The sequence below is a fragment of the Ranitomeya imitator genome, chromosome 2 (assembly GCF_032444005.1).
Source record: "Ranitomeya imitator isolate aRanImi1 chromosome 2, aRanImi1.pri, whole genome shotgun sequence".
In the NCBI taxonomy this organism is placed as follows: Eukaryota; Metazoa; Chordata; class Amphibia; order Anura; family Dendrobatidae; genus Ranitomeya; species Ranitomeya imitator.
In genome coordinates this window covers 641,184,032-641,200,252 of record NC_091283.1, presented here as the reverse complement: position 1 = coordinate 641,200,252, position 16,221 = coordinate 641,184,032, and the positions used below count along the sequence as shown (strand labels likewise).

The 16,221-nt window shown below is 42.4% G+C and overlaps 1 pseudogene; it reads right to left on the bottom strand.

Annotated features, from left to right (window-relative positions):
* Positions 1-9,796: 9,796 nt before the first annotated feature.
* Positions 9,797-16,221, bottom strand: part of LOC138665365 (zinc finger protein 485-like) — a 40,662-nt pseudogene continuing 34,237 nt past the window's right edge.

Sequence of the window (16,221 nt, the reverse complement as noted above, 5' to 3'; positions counted from 1 at the left end):
CTATAGCTGGTCCGAATAACTAAAGCAATTGTTACCATCCACCTCTCGTGTCTCCCCTTTTCCCCATAGTTTGTAAGCTTGCGAGCAGGGCCCTCACTCCTCCTGGTATCTGTTTTGAACTGTATTTCTGTTATGCTGTAATGTTTATTGTCTGTACAAGTCCCCTCTATAATTTGTAAAGCGCTGCGGAATATGTTGGCGCTATATAAATAAAATTATTATTATTATTATTTATTATTATTAAAATGTTATTTTCAGCTAATGCTTACCAAATGATAAAAAAACATGTCAGATGTACCACCTACTGGTCATGGATGCTTCTGCAGTTTATTTTACTCTTCTAAAATGTTATCCCGCTGCAGCATGCTCCCAGGAATATACACTACTCAAAAAAATAAAGGGAACACTAAAATACCACATCCTAGATATCAATGAATGAAATATTTCAGTTGCAAATCTTTATTCATTACATAGTGGAATGTGTTGAGAATAAAACATAAAAATGATCAATGTAAATCAAAATGAATATCCCATGGAGGTCTGGATTTGGAATGATATTCAAAATCAAAGTGGAAAATCAAATCCATTAATTTGGTAGGTTGCGAGTGGCTACCTCATCGGTATTTCTGCACCTGTCTTGCCATCTTAACCATATGAGTCCACTGCATCCTGATAGTGTATTTGTTTGGAGGCCTAGGCAGGTAAGCATCTCCTGCCCTTTTTGCTATTTTTCAGAATTTTTGGAGGATCTTTGAATCCTGTTTTTGTGCTAGCATTGGTTGGAGTAGGACTCGTAAGCGTGGGGACCCGTGATGTTGGGTTACGAGCTTACATATTTTGGCCAGAATATAAACTAATACCTCACATATTTTTCTAGATATGTTTTTTGCATTTTGTCGGGGTGCAGTTGGGCCCATTCTGTCTTGTAAACTGTGGTGTCTGTTCACATAGGATGCATCTTGATAGCGCTGGGCAGCCCGCCTGAGCTAATAGAAGGGCGTCACTAATAGGCTGGTAACCTGGACGCTGTGCATTCCCATTGTGTAAACAGCGCCACATACAAGTCTCTAATGTGCAATCATATGCCAAGCAGCCACCCCCTCCATTAATTTGGTAGGTCGTGAGTGGCTGCCTCATCGGTATTTCTGCACCTGTGTTGCCATCTTAACCATATGGGTCCACTGCATCCTGATAGTGTATTTGTTTGGAGGCCTAGGCAGGTAAGCATCTCCTGCCCTTTTTGCTATTTTTCAGAGTTTTTGGAGGATCTTTGAATCCTGTTTTTGTACTAGCATTACCTCTATGACATCACCCCCAGTCACTGATGCCGCGTTCCCAGAGGTCCGTGGAAGCACACTGACATGTGCACAGACCCATTCACTTGAATAGGCAAATAGCGCTCCGTTCTTCCCAAGTTTCGCGGCATGGCTAATTAGCATTGTACAGCCACATATAGGGTATTGCCACGTTCAGTAGAAATTGTGGGACAAATTTTGTTGCCATTTTTACCCACTTCTTGTGTGAAAATATAAAATCTTTGGCTAAGGGCAGTCCCACACGTCCAGATAATTCCAGTACTGGAAAAATCGGTACCGGAATTATCCGTGTCCGTGTGCCGGTGCGTTTCTGTGGTACATCAGTGTGGCACACGTGTTCCGCCCGTGTGCCCACTGGGTACCACACGCACCGTGCCAGAGACAGCGCTAAAGTTTAGCGCTGTCCCCGGCATCGCGCTGAAGCCCCATTCATATCTTCCCTGCAGCAGATCCAGGTCATCACCCCCCCCCCCCCCCCCACTGTGATTAAAATACTCACCTAGCCTCCGGATCCCTCGCCGCAGCGTCCTCTCCTGGCCGCATCGTCTCCTGTATGCGGTCACGTGGGGCCGCTCATTTACAGAACTGAATATGTGGCTCCGCCCCTTTGGGAGGTGGAGCCGCATATTCATGATTGTAATCGGCGGCCCCACGTGACCGCATACAGGAGAAGCTGCGGCCAGGAGAGGACGCTGCGGCGAGGGATCCGGAAGCTAGGTGAGTATTTTAATCACAGCGGGGAGGGGCACACAGGGGGTGGGAGGGGGGGACCTGGATCTGCATTTTAAACACTAATATTCATATCTTCTCTACAGCAAACGCTGCTGGAGAGAAGATATGAATGGGGCTTCAGCACTAGTGGGGGGGACAGCGCTTAATGTAGCGCTGTCTCCTGCACGGCACACGGACTGCACACGGACAATGTCCGTGTGCGGTACGTGTTTTACATGGACCCATTGACTTTAATGGGTCCGTGTAATACGTGCGCTCCCACGAACACTGACATGTCTCCGTGTTTGGCACACGGAGACACGATCCGCAAAAAATCAATGACATCTGAAAAGATGCATTGATTTTTATTTGTCTACGTGTGTCAGTGGCTCCGGTACGTGAGGAAACTGTCACCTCACGTACCGGAGCCACTGATGTGTGAAACCGGCCTAAAACCAAATTTTGGTGCTAAAAATGTAGTTATTTTGTCCTCACTGCCCAATGGTGTAAAATTTTGTGACACACCCATGGTGTCAATATGATCACTGCACACCTACATGAATTCATTGAGAGGTGTATATCACAAAATGGGGTCACTTGTGGGGGGCTCTTCAGTTTTGGCACCTCATGGGCTCTTCCAGTGGGTCAAGGCACCTGCAAACCGTAACAGTAAAAGCTGGCGCTCCTTCCCTTCTGAACTCTGCCATGCGCCCAAACAATAGTTTATCCTCACATATGGGGTATCAGCGTACTCAGGACAAATTGCACAATAACTTTTGGAGTCTAATTTCTTCTATTACCCTTATAAAATAAAAAATTGGGGAGGGGGGAAGATTTTTGTGAAAAAAAAAAAAAGATTTCATATTTTTACAGCTCTGTTTTAAACTTCTGTGAAGCACTTGGGGGTTGAAAGTGCTCACCACACAACTATATAAGATCCTTAGGGGTCTAGTTTCCAAAATAGTGTCACTTGTGGGGGGTTTCCACTGTTTAGGCACATCAGGAGCTCTCCAAACGCGACATGGCGTCCGATCTTAATTGCAGCCAATTTTGCGCTGAAAAAGTAGAAAGGAACACATTTCCCTTCCGAGCTCTGCCATGCGCCCAAACAATAGTTTATCCCCACATATGGAGTATAAGCATACTCAGGACAAATTGCACAACAACTTTTGGGGTCCAGTTTCTCCAGTTACCCTTGGGAAAATTAAAAAAAAAAAATTGGCGTGAAGTAAAAAAAAAAAAAAAATTGTGAAATTAAATGTTTATTTTTTTAAACATTCCAAAAATTCCTGTGAAGCACCTGAAAGGTTAAACATCTTGAATGTGGTTTTGAGCACCTTGAGGGGTGAGGTTTTTAGAATGGTGTCCCTTTTGGGTATTTTCTATCATATAGACCCCTCAAAGTGACTTCAAATATGAGATGATCCCTAAAAAAAAAATGGTGTTGTAAAAATGAGAAATCGCTGTTTAAATTTTAACCCTTATAACTTACTAACAAAAAAAAAAAATTGGTTCCAAAATTGTGCTGATGTAAAACAGACATGTGGGAAATATTACTTATTAAGTATTTTGTGTGACATACAGTACAGACCAAAAGTTTGGACACACCTTCTCATTTAAAGATTTTTCTGTATTTTCATGACTATGAAAATGGTACATTCACAAAAAAGTGTGAAACAACTGAAATTATGTCTTATATTCTAGGTTCTCCAAAGTAGCCATCTTTTACTTTGATGACTGCTTTGCATACTCTTGGCATTCTCTTGATGAGCTTTAAGGGCAGTCCCACACGTCCAGATAATTCCGGTACCGGAATTATCTGTGTCCGTGTGCCGGTGCGTTTCTGTGGCACATCAGTGTGGCACACGTGTGCCCACTGGATAACACGCGCACCGTGCCGGAGACAGCGCTAAAGTTTAGCGCTGTCCCCTGCATCGTGCTGCAGCCCCTTTCATATCTTCCCTGCAGCAGCGTTTGCTGTAGAGAAGATATGAATATGGGAGGTGGAGCCGCATATTCATTACTGTAAATAAGCGGCCCCACGTGACCGCTCATACAGTACAAGGTGCGGCCAGGACAGGAAGCGAGGGAGCCGGGTATTTTAATCACAGCGGGGAAGGGGGGCGCACAGGGGGTGGGGACCTGGATCTTACACACTATTATTCATATCTTCTCTACAGCAAACGCTGCTGCAGGGAAGATATGAATGGCGGATTCAGCACCAGTGGGGGGGGACAGCGCTTAATGTAGCACTGTCTCCTGCACGGCACACGGATCCGTGTGCGGTACGTGTTTTACATGGACCCATTGACTTTAATGGGTCCGTGTAATCCGTGCGCTCCCACGAACACTGACATGTCTCCGTGTTTGGCACACGGAGACACAGTCCGCAAAAAATCAATGACATCTGCACAGATGCATTGATTTTAATGTGTGTACATGTGTCAGTGGCTCCGGTACGTGAGGAAACTGTCACCTCACGTACCGGAGCCACTGATGTGTGAAACCGGCCTAAGAGGTAGTCACCAGGAAAGGTCTTCCAACAATCTTGGAGTTCCCAGAGATGCTTAGCACTTGTTGGCCCTTTTGCCTTCATTCTGCGGTCCAGCTCACCCCAAATCATCTCGATTGGGTTCAGGTCTGGTGACTGTGGAGGCCAGGTCATCTGGCGTAGCACCCCATCACTCTCCTTCTTGGTCAAATAGCCCTTACACAGCCTGGAGGTGTGTTTGGGGTCATTGTCCTGTTGAAAAATAAATGATGGTCCAACTAAACACAAACCGGATGGAATAGCATGCTGCTGCAAGATGCTGTAGGAGCCATGCTGGTTCAGTATGCCTTCAATTTTGAATAAATCCTTAACAGTGTCCCCAGCAAAGCACCTCCACACCATCACACCTCCTCCTCCATGCTTCACTGTGGGAACCAGGCATGTAGAGTCCATCCGTTCACCTTTTCTGCGTCGCACAAAGACATGGTGGATGGAACCAAAGATCTCAAATGGACTTATTAGACCAAAGCACAGATTTCCACAGGTCTAATGTCCATTCCTTGTTTTCTTTAGCCCAAACAAGTCTCTTCTGCTTGTTGCCTGTCCTTAGCAGTGGTTTCCTAGAAGCTATTTTACCATGAAGGCCTGCTGCACAAAGTCTCCTCTTAACAGTTGTTGTAGAGATGTGTCTGCTGCTAGAACTCTGTGTGGCATTGACCTGGTCTCTAATCTGAGCTGCTGTTAACCTGCGATTTCTGAGGCTGGTGACTCAGATAAACTTATCCTCAGAAGCAGAGGTGACTCTTGGTCTTCCTTTCCTGGGGTGGTCCTCATGTGAACCAGTTTCTTTGTAGCACTTTAAGTCTTTTGCCACTGCACTTGGGGACACTTTCAAAGTTTTCTCAATTTTTCAGACTGACTGACCTTCATTTCTTAAAGTAATGATGGCCACTAGTTTTTCTTTACTTAGAATTTGTATTATGGCAAGAAAAAGCAGCTAAAAGTCTATTCAGTAGGAATATCAGCTGTGTTTCCACCACACTTCTGCACAACACAACTGATGGTCCCAACCCCATTTATAAGGCAAGAAATCCCACTTATTAAACCTGACAGGGCACACCTGTGAAATGAAAACCATTCCAGGTGACTACCTCTTGAAGCTCATGAAGAAAATGCCAAGAGTGTGCAAAGCAGTCATCAAAGCAAAAAGGTGGCTATCTTGAAGAATATAAGACATAACAAAAAAAAAGTGTGAAACAACTGAAATTAAGTATATAATTCCACATGTGTTAATTCATAGCTTTGATGCGTTCAGTGTGAATGTACAATTTTCATAGTCATGAAAATACAGAAAAATCTTTAAATGAGAAGGTGTGTCCAAACATTTGGTCTGTACTGGATCTCTGTAATTTAAGGGCATGTAAATTCAAAGTTGGAAAATTGCTAAATTTTCAAAATTTTTCACAAATAAACATGTCATATCAAAGAAATTTTACCACTATCATAAAGTACAATATGTCACGAGAAAAATGTCAGAATCACCAGGATCCATTGAAGTGTTCCAGAGTTATTACCTCATAAAGGGACAGTGGTCAGAATTGTAAAAATTTACTGTATTATTATTATAGCGCCATTTATTCCATGGCGCTTTACATGTGAGGAGGGGTATACATAATAAAACAAGTACAATAATCTTGAACAATCCAAGTCACAACTGGTACAGGAGGAGAGAGGACCCTGCCCGCGAGGGCTCACAATCTACATGGGATGGGTGAGGATACAGTAGGTGAGGGTAGAGCTGGTCGTGCAGCGGTTTGGTCAATCGGTGGTTACTGCAGGTTGTAGGCTTGTCGGAAGAGGTAGGTCTTCAGGTTCTTTTTGAAGGTTTCGATGGTAGGCGAGACTCTGATATGTTGTGGTAAAGAGTTCCAGAGTAGGGGGGATGCACGAGAGAAATCTTGTATGCGATTGTGGGAAGAGGAGAGAAGAGGGAAGTAGAGAAGGAGATCTTGTGAAGATCGGAGGTTGCGTGCAGGAATGTACCGGGAGACGAGATCACAGATGTATGGAGGAGACAGGTTGTGGATGGCTATATAATAGAAAAAGATGGGGCTGACAGCACTCGCTCAGGGGGGCGCTCGTTCCTTGTCCAGGGAACCAACCTGGATATTCCAAATAGTCCAAGAGAGGATGAACAGCGCTCCAGCCGGGTGTCGTAGTATCAAATAAGTTTATTGTGCCATGAAACAGCGACGTTTCGGCCAGTACCCTGGTCTTTTTCAAGCATACAACAGAGTACAGAATGCCGGCATTCTGTACTCTGTTGTATGCTTGAAAAAGACCAGGGTACTGGTCGAAACGTCGCTGTTTCATGGCACAATAAACTTATTTGATACTACGACACCCGGCTGGAGCGCTGTTCATCCTCTCTTGGACTATTAGGTTGTGGATGGCTTTGTATGTCATGGTTAGGCTTTTGTACTGGAGTCTCTGGGTGATGGGGAGCCAGTGCAGGGATTGACAGAGGGGAGAGGCCGGGGAATAGCGGGGGGACAGGTGGATTAGTCGGGCAGCAGAGTTTAGAATAGATTGGAGGGGTGTAAGAGTGTTCGAGGGGAGGCCACAGAGCAGGAGGTTACAGTAGTCGAGGCGGGAGATGATGAGGGCATGGACTAGGGTTTTTGCAGATTCTTGGTTTAGGAATGTATGGATCCGTGAAAAATTTTTGAGTTTGAGGCGGCAGGAAGTGGAAAGGGCTTGGATATGTGGTTTGAAGGAGAGATCAGTGTCAAGGATTACCCCCAAGACAGTGGGCTTGTGGGACCGAGGAGAGCGGGCAGCCGTTTACTGTAATGGATAGGTTCGTTGGGGAGGTCGTGTGAGATGGGGGAAAAATGATGAATTCTGTTTTGTCCATGTTAAGTTTTAGAAATCTAGTGGAGAAGAAGGATGAAATAGCGGACAGACATTGAGGAATTCTGGTTAGTAGGGAGGTGATATCTGGTCCAGAGATGTAGATCTGTGTGTCATCAGCATAGAGATGATACTGAAAGCCGTGAGATTCTATGAGCTGTCCCAGGCCAAAGGTGTAAATGGAGAAGAGCAGGGGTCCTAGAACTGAACCTTGCGGGACTCCCGACAGATAGGGGGCGAGGTGAGGAGTGGGAGACGCAGAATGTCCGGTCAGTTAGGTATGACGAGATCCAGGATAGGGCCAAGTCTGTGATGCCAAGGGATGAGAGGGTCTGCAGCAGCAGGGAATGGTCCACTGTGTCAAAGGCAGAGGACAGGTCCAGGAGGAGGAGGATAGAGTAGTGTCGCTTGCTCTTGGCGGTTAATAGGTCATTGGTGACCTATTATAAGCCGAGATTTTCAGCCCAAATTTTTGGGCTGAAAGTGCCCCTCTTGGCTTATACTCGAGTCATGGTCGGCGGGTGAGGGGGAGAGAGGACTGTTGCATAGTCACCTGCCCCTGGCGCCCCTGAAGCGGTCTCTGCCTGTTCCATGGTCTCCGGCAGCTTCTTCCTCTAATGAGCGGTACCATGTGATCGCTGAACAAAGTAATGAATATGGACTCCACTCCCATAGGGGTGGAGCAGCATATTCATTCCTGTAATGAGCGGTACCATGTGACCGCTGAACAGAGGAAGAAGCTCCCGGAGACCATATGTCCGGGAGAAGCTGCCAGGGACCCCACCGGGAGCAGGTGAGTAATTCATAGTCACCTGTCTGCGTTCCACCCGCCGGGCGCCGCTCCGTCTTCCCATCCTCTTGCAGTGACTGTTCAGGTCAGAGGGCGCGATGACGTATTAGTATGCGCGCCACCCTCTGCCTGAACAGTCAGTGCGGAGAGACGGAACGCTGAGGAGCAGCGGTCAGCAAGCAAGGAGAGGCAAGTATGTCGTTTTTTATTTTTATTGCAGCAGCATTCTATATGGCACAGTTTTATATGGAACATCTATGGAGCCATTATTAAATGTATGGAGCATTCTATATGGCACAGTTTTATATGGAGCATCTATGGGGCCATAATGAACTTGTAATGCAGCATTACAAGGGGCACAGTTTTATATGGAGCATCTTATGGGGCCATAATGAACTGCATGGAGCACATTGTTATATGGAGCATCTATGGGGCCATAATGAACTGTATGGAGCATTATATGGGGCTCCTGCTTCAATATGGATATTCAAAAACACTTAACCTACTGAGGTCTCAATTAATTTTACTTTTATTGGTATCTATTTTTATTTTTGAAATTTACCAGTACCTGCTGCATTTTCCACCCTAGGCTTATACTCGAGTCATTAAGTTTTCCCAGTTTTTTGTGGCAAAATTAGGGGGGTCGGCTTGTACTCGAGTACATACGGTACCTTGTCATTAACGCACAAACCACCCTTAGGGGTAAAGGGGTTAAGGATACAAAAATTTAAAGTTTGAAAATTGCAAAATTTGAGGCAAATTTCTATTTTTTGATAAACGCAAGGTATATCGAAGAAATGTTACCACTAGCATGAAGTACAATATGTCACGAAAAAAAAAATCTCCTCAGTGCGATATGTTGAAGCGTTCCAGATCTGTAACTTCATAAAGTGACAGTGGTCAGAATTGTAAAAATTGGCTTGGTCATTAAGTACCAAATTAGCTCCGTCACTATGAGGTTAAAGGGAATCTGCCAGTATTAGCTGCCTCATGCCTCCTAAACCTGCTGCTTAATGTAACCCTGTCCCCACTACTAATTAACAGCTTTTTGTGTCAATGAACACTGTACACAGAAAGCTGCCAGAGTTGAGTGGGGTTATACACAGCTGCGCCTTCAAACCCAAATAATGGCAGAATTGCATTTCCTTGCTTTCACCATTTCAACCCAATTACATTTTTTTCCCATTTTTCAGTACATTATTTGGTAAAATGAGTGGCCCAAAGTACAACTCGTCCCACAAAACAGCAAATATATGGCCATGTAAGGAAAATTCTATGGTTCTTAGTTAAAAGGGTTAAAAATTCATTTCAAATCACAAACATTTATGGCATATCCATTATACATACCTGAAAAGTCAGATAGAGACTGGTGTGACCTCTGATAAAAACAAAAGTCCCAGGCATCCCACCTGGCGAGGTAGCCACGATAGGACACACTCGAGTAGGGAAAGAATAAAAAAGGTAGTTATTGTAATCTACGAATTGCAGAAAGCGGGGAAATGTGTTGCAAACCCAGTTCTCAACATATGTGGTAGTGGAAGACCAAAATGTGTGTTAAAATGAATGACTCTCAAACAGTGCCAAATGTGATTTATTATACTGCATTAGGCAAGAACATACAAAGATAGCATTTTACCAGTTGCTCTTTAACACAATTTTCCCCTGTGTAGCTTCTATGATGTATGAGGTCTTCTGGTTTTAGGCTAAAACATTTCCCACATTCTGAACATGACAATGTTTTTTCCTCCGTGTGAGTTCTCTGATGTCTAACAAGACCTGATTTTATGCTAAAACATTTCCCACATTCTGAACATGGAAATGGCTTCTCCCCTGTGTGTGTTCTTTGATGTGCAACGAGAGTTGACTTCTGAGCAAAACTTTTTCCACAGTCTGAACACGAAAATGGTTTCTCACCTGTATGGATTTTCTCATGCTCAATAAGAACAGATTTATAAGTAAAACATTTCCCACATTTTAAACATGAATATGGCTTCTCCCCAGTGTGAATTCTCTGATGTGCAACAAGAACGGATATGCGAGTAAAACTTTTCCCGCACTCAGAACATGAAAACGGCCTCTCATCCCGGTGAATTCTTTGATGCCTCTCAAGATGATCTTTACGTGTAAAACATTTCCAACAATCCAAACATGCAAATGGCTTTTCCCCGGTGTGACTCCTCTCATGCTTAATAAGAGCAGACTTCTGGGCAAAATATTTTCCACAATCTGAACATGAAAATGGTTTCTCTCCTATGTGAATTCTTTGATGTTCCACAAGAATTGAGTTCTTGGAAAAGCACTTCCCACATTCTAAACATGAAAAAGGCCGCTCATCACTGTGACTTCTCATGTGCATAGAAAGACTTGAGCTCTTCTTAAAAAGTTTCCCACAATCAGAGCAGGGAAATATTTTACCATTACTGTGACCTGTACTTTCATTAATAATTTGAGACAGGTCAGGAAAAGGATCCCTGTGATAACAAGAGTCAGATGAAAGATCATGGTTATTAAAAAGTACAGATACATTAGGAGTAATATGGTGTTTTTCAGATGTATTCTCTGTGATATCCAAATCTTCTGCTTCAAAATCTGGAAGTAAAATAATTTGTTCCTCTAAACTTCTGGCACAGATATCTGTGGGAGGAAAAAAAAAAAAAAGAAAAAAAATACTAGAATGTCTATTGGTGAAAAATTTGAAACCATAACATGATATGTCAATAGGAAAGCCTTCTACAAAATACAGACATTTTATATGTGCATATATAGAAATAAAATTACATATCACCAAAACATCACATAGGGAAAAAAAAAAAAACAAAAAAAAAACGGTGCTCCCCTGACTGTCGCTATTCCTTCATGTGCTGTGTCACTCCCAAAAACAAATGTGAATATCTCTTCTTCTGCCTGAATGTACCCTTGGTTGTACCTAGCATCTACATAGGGATCAGTAGTTATAAACCAGTTGAGGAGCAGGCCATTTTCCCCCCAAATCCTGACCAGCCACATTTTCCTCTTTTTCGTACATGATTAACGGTGCTAACATTTATTTTTCATTCTGATATTAAAATAATTTTGCCTCTTAAATTTTTATTAAAATAAGATTTTTTGTTTATTATTATTATGTAACCACAAAAGACCACTAAAAGCAGTTTCAATTGCTTTCCCCTATATGTAAAAAAAAATAAAAAATAAAATATATACACACACACACACACACATACATACATACACACACATACAGTTAGGTCCATATATATTTGGACAGAGACAACATTTTTCTAATTTTGGTTATAGACATTACCACAATGAATTTTAAACAAAACAATTCAGATGCAGTTGAAGTTCAGACTTTCAGCTTTCATTTGAAGGTATCCACATTAAAATTGGATGAAGGGTTAAGGAGTTTCAGCTCCCTAACTTGCTCCACCCTGATTTTAAAAGGACCAAAAGTAATTGGACAGATTCAATAATTTTAAATAAAATGTTCATTTTTAGTACTTGGTTGAAAACCCTTTGTTGGCAATGACTGCCTGTAGTATTGAACTCATGGACATCACCAGACGCTGTGTTTCCTCCTTTTTGATGCTCTGCCAGGCCTTCACTGCGGTGGTTTTCAGTTGCTGTTTGTTTGTGGGCCTTTCTGTCTGAAGTTTAGTCTTTAACAAGTGAAATGCTGCTCAATTGGGTTAAGATCAGGTGACTGACTTGGCCATTCAAGAATATTCCACTTCTTTGCTTTAATAAACTCCTGGGTTGCTTTGGCTTTATGTTTTGGGTCATTGTCCATCTGTAGTATGAAACGACGACCAATCAGTTTGGCTGCATTTGGCTGGATCTGAGCACACAGTATGGCTCTGAATACCTCAGAATTCATTCGGCTGCTTCTGTCCTGTGTCACATCATCAATAAACACTAGTGACCCAGTGCCACTGGCAGCCATGCATGCCCAAGCCATCACACTGCCTCCGCCGTGTTTTACAGATGATGTGGTATGCTTTGGATCATGAGCTGTACCATGCCTTCGCCATACTTTTCTCTTTCCATCATTCTGGTAGAGGTTGATCTTGGTTTCTTCTGTCCAAAGAATGTTCTTCCAGAACTGTGCTGGCTTTTTTAGATGCTTTTTAGCAAAGTCCAGTCTAGCCTTTTTATTCTTGATGCTTATGAGTGGCTTGCACCGTGCAGTGAACCCTCTGTATTTACTTTCATGCAGTCTTCTCTCTATGGTAGATTTGGATATTGATATGCCGACCTCTTGCAGAGTGTTGTTCACTTGGTTGGCTGTTGTGAAGGGGTTTCTCTTCACCATGGAGATTATTCTGTGATCATCCACCACTGTTGTCTTCCGTGGGCACCCAGGTCTTTTTGCATTGATGAGTTCACCAGTGCTTTTTTTTTTATTTCTCAGGATGTACCAAACTGTAGATTTTGCCACTCCTAATATTGTAGCAATTTCTCGGATGGGTTTTTTCTGTTTTCGCAGCTTAAGGATGGCTTGTTTCACCCACATGGAGAGATCTTTTGACCAGATGTTTACTTCACAGCAAAACCTTCCAAATGCAAGCACCACACCTCAAATCAACTCCAGGCCTTTCATATGCTTAATTGAGAATGACGTAACGAAGGGATTGCCCACACCTGTCAATGAAATAGCCTTGGAGTCTATTGTCCAATTACTTTTGGTCCCTTTAAAAACAGGGTGGCACATGTTAAGGAGCTGAAACTCCTAAACCCTTCATCCAATTTAAATGTGGATACCCTCAAATGAAAGCTGAAAGTCTGATCTTCAACTGCATCTGAATTGTTTTGTTTAAAATTCATTGTGGTAATGTCTATAACCAAAATTAGAAAAATGTTGTCTCTGTCCAAATATATATGGACCTAACTGTATGTGTGTATATGCGATCCCCTATACTATGTGTAGACATTTATCTTAGCTATTCTAACCTGTCAGTGTGATTTTACTGTACACCGCACTGAATTGCCGGCTTTTCTATAGACCACCGCTGCATATTTCTCGCAAGTCACACTATTGGTCCATGTGCAATTCGTATTTTTCTCGCCCCCATTGACTTTCATTGGCAGATTTTTTGCACAATACGCTGACAAACGCAGCATGCTGCGATTTTCTATGGCCCTACAAGACCATATAATACGGATGTGTAAAATACGGCAGATAGGAGCTGCCCCATAGAAAATCATTGGTCCGTGTGCAATGCATATTTTCTGCGCCTCTCATACGTCCGTAAACTCGCTAGTGTGATGCCGGCCTAAGGGCTTGTTTTTTTTTTCTGTGTGTGCCGAGTTGTCATTTTTATTGATTCCATTTTACGTTTTAACTGTGTTTTATTTTATTTTTATGTTGAAGATGTGCCAGCAAAACAAATTGCATTTTTTTTTACTTTGATACATACAGTATGGAATTAAATAATGTTAGATTTTGATAGATTGGACTATGAACCTTTGGTCACTTCTACTATACACAGAAATACATCAGTATTACTGTCTATAGTAAAAATCACAACCTCCAAAGAAACTCAGCTTATGGTAGTAGAAAGAACATAGATGGCAGAATTAGGGCCTTCAGCAGGCTCCCGGCTGCCACAGCAACCCATCCACACACCGCAATCTCAAAAGGGAAATGGATGCCTGAACGCCAGAGCTAGATCACAACACTCAAGGCATTAAAGAGACTGTCAGCACAGAATGACTGTTTAAAACAAGTACAGGCGCTCCGTACTTCATGGCTGGGCCAGTCATTTATATACACCTTCCTACCTGCTTGGGTTCCATCTATCTCCACCATTCTCTGATCCTATGAAGCCAGAGCAGTCAAAGACGGGGTTGGTGATTGAGGAGGAAAACATGCAGGTGGGAATGTGTATTTAAATAACTGGCCCCACCGCAAAGCACTGATCGGCGGTACTTAGTTTGAACAGTCATTTGGTGCCGACAGAGTCCCTTTAATTCCGGTTATGAAACAGCCACAAATCTCCTGTGCTGAGCGGTCTCAGCTCCTCAATCCATGACAGATATATCCATCATGGAGCGTTGAGGGGTGAAGATTATCTCATATGCAAGGTGAGGCAAGAACACTGGGAACTATATATTATAACTTATGATATAAGTTGTGAAAAAAAAAATGTTTATTTAAAAAAAAAAAAAAAAAAAAAAAGGCTAAATTTTCCAAGACCCGTAGTGTCTCCATTTCTGGGTCTTTGAGGCTGGGTGAGTTTGGATTTTTTGGGCGCGCTGGGCTGACATTTTTATCGATACCATTTTGGTGTAGATATGATCTTTTGAACGCCCGTTATTGCATATGAATGCAATGTTGACACAACCAAAAAAAGACGTACTTCTGGGGTTTTGATTTTTTTTTTCTCGTTATGCCGTTTACCGATCGGATTAATTCTTTAATGTATTGATAGATCGGGCGATTCTGAATGCAGCAATACGAAATTAGAGTATTTTTTATTTTCTTTATTCTTTTATTTTGAGTGGGGCAAATGGTGTTTTATTTATTTTTTTACTTGCTTCAATAGTCTCCATGGGAGATTGGAAGCTACGATCTTCCGATCGCTTGTGCTACTCAGAGCAGGGCTTCAGCCCTGCTCTATGTAGCTAAAATGCTAATTTGCTATGAGCCCCGATCTCTGGGCAATGAAAACCACAGGGGTCTACTGCAGACCCCAGGTAGTCATGGCAACCTGCGGTCATGTGACACAGGCACCAATGGGTGGGATTAGTGATGCGCTTCCAGCGCAAGCATGTTAAATGCCGCTGTTACAGACTGACTGCAGCATTTAACATCTTAACAGCCAGGGGTGGATCGCGATTCCACCCACGGCTGTAACAGGCACATGTCAGCTGTTCAAATCAACTGACATGTGCCGGAAAAGTTATAGGCTCACCACCAGAGCCCGCAGCATACAAGGGAGCCCCATCTTAGACATAACTATACACCTAAGTTGGGAAAGGGGTTATGACCAAATCAAACTTCTGAAATCTGACTAGTGTCACTTTATGTGTTGTTAACGAATACTTCAGAGTGATCAGTGATTCTGAAAATATTTTTTCGTGACACATTGTCATTTGTTAGTGGTAAATTTATCTTGATATGTTTTGCGTTTGTGAAAATATCAGAATTTTGGCGAGAAATTAGCAGTTTTCAAATTTTCAATTTTTATATACCTTTACTTCAAATATGCATCATTTTTCAAACAATTTTATTTTGTTAAGATATTAGAAGAGTTAAAAGTTTAGCAGCAATTTCTAATTTTTTTTTACAGAAATTTACAAAACCTGTTTCTTTAGGGACCTGTTCAGATTTAAATGGAGTTTGAGGGGCTTATATATTGGAAACAACCCTAAAAGTGAAACAATTTTCTAAACCGCACCCCTTAAATGCTTAAAAACTGCGGTTAGGATTTATTTTGTAACCCTTCAGGTGCTACACATGGATTAATGCAAAGTGGAATGAAAAAAAACCCAAAAACACGACCTGTACTTTTTCCACTAAAATTTAACTTTAGCCGCATTTTTCTCACTTTGACAATTGATAGCACGAGACAATTGACCTCAAAATTTGTTGCCCAGTTTCTTCTGAGAATGACGATATCCTACAAATGGTAAAAAATCTCTGTTTGGACAAACGCCAGGGCTCGGGAGGGAAGGAGCACTATTTGAATTTTGGAACACAGATTTGGCTGAAATAGACTGCGGATGCCATGGCGCAATTTCAGGGCCCCTAAAAAGGTGTGTAAAACAGCAGAAACCCCCCACAACTGACCCCATTTTGGAAACTACACCCCTCAAGGATTGTATCCAGGGGTATAGTGAGCATTTAAAACCCACAAGTATTACACAGAATTTGATAACATTAGGTTATCATATTGAAAAATAATAATATTTTTTTTTTTTCACAAAAATGTTACTTCAGCCCCAAATTTTTAACTTTCTCAAGAGGAAATATGAAAAAGTGTAACCCACAGTTTGTTATC